This window comes from Mesoplodon bidens, assembly GCF_964165515.1.
Source record: "Mesoplodon bidens genome assembly, chromosome: X".
Classification (NCBI taxonomy): Eukaryota; Metazoa; Chordata; class Mammalia; order Artiodactyla; family Ziphiidae; genus Mesoplodon; species Mesoplodon bidens.
In genome coordinates, this window is record NC_138163.1 from 43,992,745 (window position 1) to 44,002,776 (window position 10,032).

Sequence of the window (10,032 nt, forward strand, 5' to 3'; positions counted from 1 at the left end):
CCTATGTTGGGTGCATAAATATTTACAATTGTTATATCTTCTTCTTGGATTGATCCCTTGATTATTATGTAGTGTCCTTCTTTGTCTCTTGTAATAGTCTTTATTTTAAAGTGTATTTTGTCTGATACGAGAATTGCTATGCCAGCTTTCTTTTGATTTCCGTTTTCATGGAATATCTTTTTCCATCCCATCACTTTCAGTCCGTATGTGTCCCTAGTTCTGAAGTGGGTCTCTTGTAGACAGCATATATACGTGTCTTGTTTCTGTATCCATTCAGCCAGTCTATGTCTTATGGTTGGAGCATTTAATCCATTTACATTTAACATAGTTATCGATATGTATGTTCCTATGACAATTTTCTTAATTGTTTTGGGTTTGTTATTGTAGGTGTTTTCCTTCTCTTGTGTTTCCTGCCTAGAGAAGTTCCTTTAGCATTTGTTGTAAAGCTGGTTTGGTGGTGCTGAATTCTCTTAGCTTTTGCTTGTCTGTAAAGGTTTTAATTTCTCTATCAAATCTGAATGAGATCCTTGCTGGGTAGAGTAATCTTGGTTGTAGGTTTTTCCCTTTCATCACTTTAAATATGTCCTGCCACTCCCTTCTGGCTTGAAGAGTTTCTGCTGAAAGATCAGCTGTTAACCTTATGGGAATTCCCTTGTATGTTATTTGTTGTTTTTCCCTTGCTGCTTTTAATATTTTTCTTTGTATTTAATTTTTGATAGTTTGATTAATGTGTGTCTTGGTGTGTTTCTCCTTGGATTTATCCTGTATGGGACTCTCTGCGCTTCCTGGACTTGATTGACTATTTAGTTTCCCATATTAGGACAGTTTTCAGCTATAATGTCTTCAAATATTTTCTCTTCTTCTTCTGGGAACCTTATAATTCGAATGTTGGTGCATTTAGTGTTGTCTCAGAGGTCTCTGAGACTGTCCTCAATTCTTTTCATTCTTTTTTGTTTATCCTGCTCTGTGGTAGTTATTTCCACTATTTTATCTTCCAGGTTACTTATCCCTTTTTCTGCCTCAGTTATTCTGCTATTGATTCCTTCTAGAGAATTTTTAATTTCATTTATTTTGTTGTTCATCATTGTTTGTTTGCTCTTTAGTTCTTCTATGTCCTTGTTAAACGTTTCTTATATTTTCTCCATTCTATTTCCAAGATTTTGGATCATCTTTACTATCGTTATTCTGAATTCTTTTTCATGTAGACTGCCTATTTCCCCTTCATTTGTTTGGTCTGGTGGGTTTTTACCTTGCTCCTTCATCTGCTGAGTATTTCTCTGTCTTCTCATTTTGTTTGGGTGTGTTTGGGGTCTACTTTTTGCTGGCTGCAGGTTCGTAGTTCTGGTTGTTTTTGGTGTCTGACCCCAGTGGCTAAGGTTGGTTCAGTGGGTTGTGTAGGCTTCCTGGTGGAGGGGACTGGTGCCTGTGTTCTGGTGGATGAGGCTTGATCTTGTCTTTCTGGTGGGCAGGACCATGTCCGGTGGTGTGCTTTGCGGTGTGTATGAACTTAGTATGATTTTAGGCAGCCTCTCTGCTAATGAGTGTGGTTGTGTTCCTGTGTTGCTAGTTGTCTGACATAGTGTGTCCAGTAGTGTAGCTTGCTGGTCGTTGAGTGGAGCTGGGTCTTAGCGTTCAGATGGAGATCTCTGGAGAGCTTTCGCCATTTGATATTACGTGGAGCCAGGACGTCTCTGGTGCACCAGTGTCCTGAACTCAGCTCTCCCACCTCAGAGGCTCAGGCCTGACACCTGGCCGTAGCACCAAGACCCTGTCAGCCACACGGCAGGTTTGTTTTGACCATTGTGCAGCAAGCCAAAATGGTGAAACACCCAGGTTTGCAGCAAAGTGAGGAGACGGGAGAGCAGGTCTCAAATCTGCTCCAAAAAGGCAAGAGGCTTGGGTGTTTATGGGATAAAGAATAAAGAAGCAGGGCTGTCTGAGGCACAGGTTAACGGGAAAGGTGATTAGAAAAAGCTGCCATTGGTTTTGTTTTATGTCAACATTTTCTTTGTTTATGGGTCTGATAACTTCTATTCTTCTGAGAACATTACTTATAGTTATTTTAAAATATTTATTCCTTTTCCATTATTTTTTTTTTTTTTTTTTTTTTTTTGGCGGTACACGGGCCTCTCACTGTTGTGGCCTCTCCCGTTGCGGAGCACAGGCTCCGGACGCGCAGGCTCAGCGGCCATGGCTCACGGGCCCAGCCGCTCCGCGGCATGTGGGATCTTCCCGGACCGGGGAGCGAACCCGTGTCCCCTGCATCGGCAGGCGGACTCTCAAACACTGCGCCACCAGGGAAGCCCTCCTTTTCCATTATTTATTGTTTCTTCTGATTGTAGTTTTTCTGTTTATTAATTTTGGTTTCCTACATGATAACTGTTGTTTAAATATTAATTGGTGTTTCTTGCTTGTGTGCTTATCTTTGTTTTTGAGATTCCTTACTAGCCTCTCTATAGATGTTGTTTTTGTAAAGTAAATCCTGCCTCTGATATTCTGGGGAAGAATTGTAACATGCTCTATATGGAGTGTACCAGTAGTTTATCTTTAGGTGTAGTAGCTAACTAGTATTTACACTTATTCTGAGCAAAAGACAGCAGCAAAATTTGTATGCAGACTAAAGCATTATATAGGAACTAATCCCCAGAGCCACAGTTATCCAAAATGCTCTGAATACAGCTCTTCGTTAATTATGCTAAAATTCCCAAAGGCTCCTTCTTGATCTTTATATCACTGATGCTGGTCTTGAAGATCTCTAAACCACTCTTGTTAACACTGTGGTCTTTATATATATTTTGGACTGTGGTGTATTCTAGTTTTGTTTTTCTGACTATACTGGGCATGATTCTCAATCTAAAATCTCATGTGTGCTGGAACTATCACATTCTTTATTTCCTATATATCAACTACCTACTTCTCTAAACTTTATACCCCCTTGGTAATTATGGTATGAGTGTGTGTGTGTGGTGTGTGTGTGTGTGTGTGTGTGTGTGAGAGAGAGAGAGAGAGAGAGAGAGAGAGGGAGGGAGGGGAGAGAAGAGTATCATGATTATGATTCTGAGTCCCAGATCTGGTCATAACATCTTATCAGTATCAACACATAAGAGCTGCAAGCGTCACTATATATAATCAGAATCAATATTAGGGTTTCCTAATTTACTTATTTGTAAAACTTATAGCCAGAGGAGCATGTAGGATCATCATAAGAAGGTTGCCCGAGTCACATATATGTAAAACCTATACCAGAAGGTTGGGAATAACAGAGCTAATTGTGCCCTCAATCAGCATACCTAAGACAAATATGTTAAGGTTTTCTATGTATAAGAACCCTGAAGGTGCATAGCTTGATGGCACTTGTTCCCACTGAAGGACTATATAAGGGCCCTCCATTCTTCTAAGGCTTGAATATTGTCTCTGGCTGGATACTTGCTGCTGAAAACTGAGAGCTCTACCAGGCTGCCTGCATTAAATTGGAATCAGATCTCATGCCAGACTGAAAATAATAACACATTATAATGGTAATTATATCCAGCATAAGTCAAATAAATAAATTATAAATTACAATTACCCTTTTAAAAAATTGTGCTGTTTATTAAAGCTTGTACTTCCTCTATAATAATCCATTTGTCACATTTTTCATATTTTGTTTTTAAAGACCATGTGCACTAACAAACTAACCAAATAATATAAAAGTTATCTTCTTTTTTAAAGTGAAATACTGTAGTTGGTTCATAGTTTTTCAAAGCTCTTCTGATATGAAAATGATTCTATTACAGTTTAAAATGATTCTGTTATTGGTTAAAGTTGTTAATCAGTTAAACCAGAAAAATGGCCCTGTTCCCCATTTCTTCGTTCTTTTCTTAGGGTACTTTTCTATTACACTGCACTCTGATGATTGATATCCTTATCTCCCCCTGTCCTACTAGGCTATGAGCTCCTTTAGGAGATGGGTCCACTCTCACTGTTTTTGTATCCTTAGGGCCTAGCTCACTCCCTGAAGCATTATAGCCATTCATTACGTACCCGATGAATAATTGAATGAATAAATGATTAATTGTCAGCTCTATCTCAGTCAGTGAAAACTTACAAATTTATCAGTTATTTTTTCTTTTTCAGGAATAGCAACATTGATACTTCCTGATTCATAAGAACTCTTCCAGTCATACAAAAGTCATAGCAACATAAAGGTAGGTAATTTTTTTTGCAGAAAACAGTTAGTTGAGATATACACAAGACTGCCTAAATGCCTTAAAATTACAACTAGGAAATATTAGTCCTCTAAATATCTATAAGTAGAAGTTCCCTTTCTTTCCTCCTTTTTCAAAATGCATACCTCATCTCATGCAAAGTGTTAAGCTATTAAAGTTTCTAAATGAACAAGCTGAGAGAGAGAGTTCATGGTACAGGTATGATAAGAAACGTTTCATCCCACTGGTATTCTAATTTTAGCCTGTGGTGATTTCGTTTGGGGCTAGACTGCCTGGTTCTTTTTAATATGATCGGTGGCAAGCTGTGGTCCATGCCCTAAATGTGTTTACAATGTAGTCAGTTGGGGAGAATTCCTTTATTCAGTATTTAGTGAGTACCTGCTGCGTGCTAGGCTCTGTTCTAGGGCCTAGGGATATAGTAGAGAACAGAAATAGCCAAAAAGTCTCTGCCTCACAGAGCTCTCATACCTGGCTACATCTCATGCCTTGCCTCCTTCACTTAACTCACATTAAATTTTTTTTCCACCTTTCTAGCCAACCTACTTACAAGTAGGGCCCTGAATATTAATTCCTTTGGTGATTAAGAATTAGTAATAGAGTTTCCCTTTTTTTTTTTTTTTTCTTTTTGCGGTATGCGGGCCTCTCACTGCTGTGGCCTCTCCCGTTGCGGAGCACAGGCTCCGGATGCGCAGGCCCAGCGGCCATGGCTCACGGGCCCAGCCACTCCGCGGCACATGGGATCCTCCCAGACCGGGGCACGAACCCGTATCCCCTGCATCGGCAGGCGGACTCTCAACCACTGCGCCACCAGGGAGGCCCGAGTTTCCCTTTTGAGACAAGACCCCCTTTTCCCTTGATGATAAGAACATAAAATTGGATAAGTTGTCAACCAAATACTGGGTATTTGTTTTAGGAACCTTTTCTTTCTCCACTATACCTTCTCTCCTAAGAAATAAGGCCCATCTGTAATCCACACAGATGGTGAACTCTGTCATTGCTCTGGTGTGATGGACTGACAACTGTAACCTTGGAATCATTTCATAAAGATTGGTAACATGGAGCTTCTGATTGTTCTTGTGGCTGCTCTCCTAACTTCAGGGGAATAAGTATAAATGAAGATGAGGAAGGAATACATCTACACTATCCCTTCCAGTCCAACATACTAAATTAGAGCTAAAATATTGGAATATGTGGAAAATGTAGTACAGGTACTGCAAGTTGGTTAGCATGTCAGGTAAAACACACAAACACACATACACACACACACACACACAAAACTATCTTTTATGGTCAAAGTGGGACTATGACCCTGTTGTCACTAATTATAAAGAACTGAGGATTTTTCTTATTTCCAATATTTTATTACTAAAATGTTGAAACATACAGAAAAGGTGAAAGAATTTTACAGTGAACACCCATATTCTCACCATCTACATTCTATAATTAACATTTTATTTAACTTGCTTTATCACACATTCCTCTATCTATCCATCCCTCTATCCATCCATCAATCTAGAGCTGAGGATTTAAAGTACTTTGCCCAGGTTTACTCAAGGAATCAGGTGCACAAATAGACCTCCTGATTGCTAGACCCTTGCCCTATGCTTTGCCTTGAATTTAATCTCTTTCATTTGTCAAATTGAATTTAGTTTTCAAATACTGATAGCTTTGTAAAGACTAATCTTTTCTATTAAGCTCTTGCCTAATTAAAGGGGATTAACTTGGGTAGAAGACTTCTGATGATTTATTTATTTAAACATTCTTGTAATTGCTAGCATGTGTTCAGAAACTCAGATAAAACATGAATTTCATTCATCTTAATAATAAGATATGCTTATAATAATAATTCTATTAAATGTCATTTCTAATCCCCGAATTCTCTTGATTTAAGCCAGGGAGATTCTATTGCTGCCAGCATCTTTTTGTGGACTGTACATGGTAAATTAATTATAAGATTTAAAACATGATTATCTCTATTCATATTTGACCTGATCTTTGTCCTTTTCACCCTTTCAATTTTCTTTTGTACAGTCAGTTTTTATTCACCTCAGTGATATCATTGAGTGTGAGGCATAACAGAAAGGATTAAACATGGAAAACTTTTTAAAAGATTATCAACTTCACATCCTAAAACATACTTATTATTTTTAACACATGAAATTTAAAATTTGTGTGTAAAAGTAGTCAAGGAAATTGTATGGGCTTAGAGCCTCTCTTGCTCCCTTAAATAATTAACATGGCTTAAAAAAAGCAAAATAAATGAACAAATGGATTGAGTCAGACTTTTCCCAGGAGAATTTAAACCTTTAATTGTGGGGTATTTTGTTTTGTTCCCTGTTGTAATGAAACCATAATATCTCTATAGTAGAGCTAAGTGTTCAATTGTGTCAGAAAAATAATAAAAAGCCATCTCAGTAAAAGTGTCTCAGAACTTCCCAAGTGTCTCAGAACTTCTTGAGAGCAAGAACTGCATCTTGCTCACTATTGTATACCCGGCACCTAGCACATACAGGATATAGTGGGTACTTAGTAAATATTGTTTGAATATTTTTAAATAAACAGAAAAATTTGATTCCTTCATATTTTTTTTTTCTGGTACACGGGCCCCTCACCATTGCGGCCTCTCCTGTTGCGGAGCACACGCTCTGGACGCGCAGGCTCAGCGGCCATGGCTCACGGGCCCAGCCGCTCCACGGCATGTGGGATCTTCCCGGACCGGGGCACGAACCCGTGTCTCCTGCATCGGCAGGCGGACTCTCAACCACTGTGCCACCAGGGAAGCCCATTCGTATTTTTGCATGTGGTGAAAATTCAGCGACAATGGCTCTGTAGCTCTAGATAAAGAGTCTAGAAACTATGGCCGGTGTGTTAAATCTGGCCCAGCACTTGTTTCTGTAAATAAAGTTTTATTGTAACACAGGAGTCAACTTAAAAAAAATGCACAATGTGAGAGTTGTGAGTTAAGTTTTATTTGGGGCAAAATGAGGACTGGAGCCCTGAAGACAGCATTTCAGATAGCTCTGAGAAACTGCTCCAAAGAGGTAGGGGGGAAGGTCAATATATATGTGATTTCAGTGAAGGAGGAATACATGCAATCAAGCACATATTTTGCAGAAGGTCTTATGAGGGTTACTGCTAGTCACGAGGAGCAGACATCACCATGAAGGAATTTAGTACTTTTCTAGATATGAGGAGATGCAAGAATTGGGCTCATAAAATCAGCTCCTGAAAATATCTATCTGAAGACCTGTTCTGCCATATTTTCTCAGAGCACCGAGTGCCTCATACCTGATCTCCACCCTGAATTGCTTTCAGGGGGTGTTGAAGGTCAGCAACTGCAGCAGCACCTGATTTAATCCAGCGTCAGATGGCAAGTGCCAATTTGTAGTTGACACAGGCATGCTCACTTTTCTACATGTTACCTCTGGCTGCTTTCATACTACAACAGCAGAGTTTGTTGTGAAAAAGACTATATGGCCTGTGAATCCTAAGGTACTTACTGTCTGTCCCTTTACAGGAAGTGTTTTCCAAATCTGCTCTAGGGAGTATGTTTAGGCAAAACTAAAGGGAGGCATTAGGGAAATGCAAATCAAAACTACACTGAGTTACCACTTCACATCTTCCAGTATGCCTATAATTTTTTTAATGAAATAACAAGTTTTGGCAAGAATGTGGAGCAATTGGAACCCTAGTACATTGGTGGCCGGAATGTAAAGTGGCACAAGTGCTATGGAAAAGAGTTTGGTTGTGGTGCCTCTAAAAGCTACACATAAAATTACCATGTAACCCAGCAACTTCACTCCTAGATATATACCCAAAGGAATTGAAAGCAGGGACTCAAACAGGTATTTGTATGCCAGTGTTCATTGCAGCATTATTTACAATAGCCAAAAGGTTTAAACAACCCAAGCGTCCATCAACAGATGAATGAATAAACAAAATATGGTATATCCATACAGTGGAGCATTATTTGGTCATAAAAAGAAACAAAGTTCTGATATACGCTACAACATGGATGAACCTTGGAAACATTATGCTAAGTGAAGGAAGTCAGACATGAAAGAACAAATGTTGGACTTCCCTGGCGGATCAGTGGATAAGACTTCGCCTTCCAATTCAGGGGTTGTGGGTTTGATCCCTGGTCAGAGAGCTAAGATCCTACATGCCTCATGGCCAAAAAAACCAAAACATAAAACAGAAACAACATTGTAACAAATTCAATAAAGACTTTTAAAAAATGGTCCACATCAAAAGAATCTTAGAAAAAAAAGAAAGGACAAATGTTATATGCTTCCACTTATATGAACTATCTAGATTAGGCAAATTCATAGAAACAAAGTAGATTAAAGGTAATAGTGACTGGAGGAAGGAGGAATGGGGGGTTATTGCTTAATGGTTATAGAGTTTCTTTTGGGGGTGATTAAAAGGTTTGGGAAATAGTGGTGGTTGGATAACATGTGAATGTAATTAATGACATTAAATTGTACAATTAAAATAGTTAAAATGGCAAATTTTATTATATATATATATTTTACCACGATTTAAAAAAACAGTGTAATATACCAGTAAACATTGAATTGTATGTTTTAAATGAGTGAATTGTATGATATGTGAATTATATTTCAATAAGGCTGTTAAGAAAAAAAACTAAAGCATGGAGGAATAATGAGCATTTGAGCTCTTAGAAACTCAGGTAAGTCTCAGATTACTCAAATCACGTGATTTACAATATTATGTCAATTCAATATTTACAGTAAGAAACTAGAGGAGAGACATGCAGTATGTTAATACACTTAGGATAGGATGCCAGCAGGCTAAACCACACCTGGGTTATGCAACCTTCATGTGTCCTGTTTCTATTGTCCACATTAACCTTCCCCACTGATGGTGTGGTTAGGAGGACCAGAGATGAAGTTTGAGCAAAGGGGCTTTGTGGATGAAAGAAGCCTGAAGCCAGTTACACACACATACTTTATTGGAGTGTTGTAGGGGCCAGTGTGCCTGTCCACAGCGGAAGCTTGCAACAGCCCACTGAGCAGCTAGGGATTTTTATTTTTCATTTCCTGGCCAGAGGATACATGGGCCCAGAATATGTGACCCTCATGGGTGGCTGATTTAGGTCCTCATGAATACTGAGTGCCTCATATATTTACTGTACCATGAATATTTGGTGCCTCAGGGGTCTGATGTATATTTGGTGTATCGTGAATATTAGGTGCCTCCTGTGCCTCATGAATATTTAGTGCCTACTTGGTTCTTCTATCCCTTCTGATTTATGTTCTGCACACATATATCTAGTTTATGTCTAAAATGTCTCATGGGTTACTAATCTACTTGTCTCTGCTTAACATATGTATGAATTTCATCTCTCCCACTTATTTTCTTGTTTCCTATGGCAAAGTTAAATATTCTCAGTCAATACAGCAAATGCATATTACAATTAATTTGCAACATCCCCATTTTACAAATGAGGAAATTGCAGAGAGGAGCTAAGCAACTTGTAGGACTTGCCAAGGTCACAGGTGGAGTCAGGATTCAGATTCTGGCAGCTTGACTCCAGAGCTCATGCTTTTTTTTTTTTTTTTTTTTTTTAATTTATTTATTTATTTTTGGCTGTGTTGGGTCTTTGTTTCTAGGTGAGGGCTTTCTCTAGTTGCGGCGAGCGGGGGCCACTCTTCATCGCGGTGCGGGGGCCTTTCACTATCGCGGCCTCTCCCGTTGCGGAGCACAGGCTCCAGACGCGCAGGCTCAGTAGTTGTGGCTCACAGGCCCAGTTGCTCTGCGGCATGTGGGATCTTCCCATACCAGGGCTTGAACCTGTGTC

At 39.2% G+C, this 10,032-nt stretch overlaps 1 long non-coding RNA gene across 3 annotated transcripts in view; it reads left to right on the forward strand.

Moving 5' to 3' along the window:
- LOC308608384 overlaps positions 1-6,839 on the forward strand; it is an 88,101-nt gene extending 81,262 nt beyond the window's left edge. For all 3 annotated transcript variants that reach the window (XR_014014156.1, XR_014014157.1, XR_014014158.1), the window contains 2 exons: positions 4,117-4,187; positions 5,187-6,839. This is a non-coding gene — a long non-coding RNA (uncharacterized lncRNA). The remainder of the gene's footprint in view (positions 1-4,116; positions 4,188-5,186) is intronic.
- The last annotated feature ends 3,193 nt before the right edge of the window (positions 6,840-10,032 follow it).